Source organism: Urocitellus parryii, chromosome 12, assembly GCF_045843805.1.
Source record: "Urocitellus parryii isolate mUroPar1 chromosome 12, mUroPar1.hap1, whole genome shotgun sequence".
Lineage (NCBI taxonomy): Eukaryota > Metazoa > Chordata > Mammalia > Rodentia > Sciuridae > Urocitellus > Urocitellus parryii.
The window spans coordinates 5,842,189-5,844,802 of NC_135542.1; positions in this window are offsets into that span (position 1 = coordinate 5,842,189).

Consider the following 2,614-nt stretch of genomic DNA (forward strand, 5'->3'; position numbering starts at 1 on the left):
AATATGTACAGGATCTAGAGGTCGAACAGTCCTCCAGAGGGTTAAGAAAATATTTTGAACACTTGCATAGTGGACTTGTGATTTATAGTGTAAATATATACAGAAATATATCTACCCCTTTATATCAGTTTATCTATAAATCTACAACTATTTATTTTGAGAAATACAATGAGCATTTGCACTGCATTTGACGGGGTTAAGGAAGAAAACATGTATGTATAATGAAAAGGAAATACCAGGTTTCCATTGTTCTGAATGTTGATGTTGGATCTCTAACACCACACTAAATACTTGTTGACATTTACCAGCCACCATAGGGACCCTACTGATTTCACTAATCAGTTGATAACCAAACGACATATGTCTGCTGAGGAAGCATCAGCACCTACTTGGAAAGGAGTAGATACTTTAAAGATCACTATGCCCCAAAACAGCAATTGACCCTGTGAAATGCAGAAGGTATACATTACCTATGACCTTAAAAACCCATAAGTTTGGGGCTGGGGATGTGGCTCAAGCGGTAGCGCGCTCTCCTGGCATGCGTGCGGCCCGGGTTCGATCCTCAGCACCACATACAAACAAAGATGTTGTGTCTGCCGAAAAAAAAAAAAACCCATGAGTTTTCACTTAGATCCAATAACTGTTCTAAGTTCATTTCATGAGTGAAAAGTGACAAATAATTGTTAACAGATTGATTTCATTCATTGAAGAAACCTTTTAATTATTTTTAAATGATTCCAGTTAATATCTACAAATAAGACTTAAATATAGAAATAACCCATAATCTGGTAATGATGGTCTTTGTTTGTCCCAACTAATTGAACCAATGAAATCAAAATATAGTTTTTGAAAGTTCATTATGTCAAAAGTGAAAAATCTGCCGTTGTTCATGCACTGTGAATTCAGATTAAAATTTTAGCATTGAGATAAAAATACTTGTAGTGAGATTTTTATGGTTAGAAATAATACTCTGATTGCTTGGAGCACAAATATATAGCATAACTGTATCCAAACAAACTGTGATATTCTACTAATAGAAATGAAGCTATAGTATAGTTTAGTAAAGTAGCTATATTTCAAAGTACAGAAATATTCTCCTATGTGTACAGTTAGAAGAAATAAATTACAGTTCTTTGTGTCATGACCCTGACATTGGAGGAAATCAATTTGCATGGAATAACATTTATTCCTTTATTTTTAGTGCTAGGCATTGAACCCATGGACTTACACATGCCAAGTATGAGCTTTACCATGCATAGAGGAATTGTGAGAAAGCCTATGATTTCCTATCATCTAAATTTGGTGAAACATTTAAAATGACCATAAATACAGACAACTTTATTGACAAATTTAATCTTATTAAAATATTTATTGAAAAAAATTGCTCTGGGGGCTGGGGTTGTGGCTCAGTGGTAGAGCACTTGCCTATCATTTGCGAGGCCCTGGGTTCGATCCTCAGGACCACATAAAAACAAAGAAAATAAAGGTATTGTGTTCAACTACAACTAAAAATTAAATATTAAAAAAAAGAAAAAAGTTCTCTGAATGAAGCAAAAGAATATTAAATGGGAGATTATTTAATGCTTATCTGTTTCATTGTGGGGAAAAAAAGTGGATTTGGGAATATTTTCCATTAATATATATTTTTGTGCTCATCAAATCTCCCAGTTCTCTCCCTGAGAAATCCACCCTCAGTTCAACCTCTCTCCTCTCTCCAGTCCTCAGTTCTTACCAGCCATCTGCAGTCAGTCCATTTTGCTCTTGGGTCCCCTCTGCTGAACATGGCCTCTTGTGCTGATAAACTAGCAAGATGTCTGAAGACCAGGTACCTTCTTTAGTGTTCACTTGATCCTTGGGGGAGTCCAATGATGCATGTATAGTTCACTTAGTCCATTTTCTGTTGCTATGTCAGACCACCACAAACTGGTTAATTCATGAAGAATGGAGGTTTATTCAGTCAGAGTTCTGGAGGCTAGCAGATCCAAGGGCACGGTGCTAACAGCTTGGCTTCAAGTGAGCACCATTTTGCTATATTATGACAGGGAAGAGGACATCAAGTGGCCAGACAGAACAAGCTTGCCAGAGAAAGCTCACTTTTAAAACAAAACCACTCCTGTGATTACCTATTCATTCATGAATGGGTCAGTTCATTCATTAGCCGAGGCCTGATGACCCGATCACCTCACAAACACTCCACCTTTCAAATATCGTTAACATGTGACGTTGGGGATGACACTTACAGAACATAAAATCTGAGGACTCTATTCAAACCATAATAGCTGCTCTGCTGTTGCTTCCCTCTCAGTCCTATCACTCCTTCGTCTTTTCTTCTGCTCGGACACTGGGTCAGATCAGATGGCTGCTGGCTAAGCCAAGCACATGTCCAGTGAAGACCCTTCAAACACTATAAGCGGATTTCTTGGAGAGCCTCCCCTTCCCCTTAGCTTTGGGAGGGGAAAGGGCTTCTGCCTCCAGCCCCACACAGACATACCCCATGAAAATGAAGAAATGGTATTGATTCATCAACACCACTCCGCCTGTCTGCTTGAGTCAGGGTAGGGAAGGCAGTCAGCCCTGTAAGAAGATGGGGGCGCCGACTGCTGAAGTCTATGGG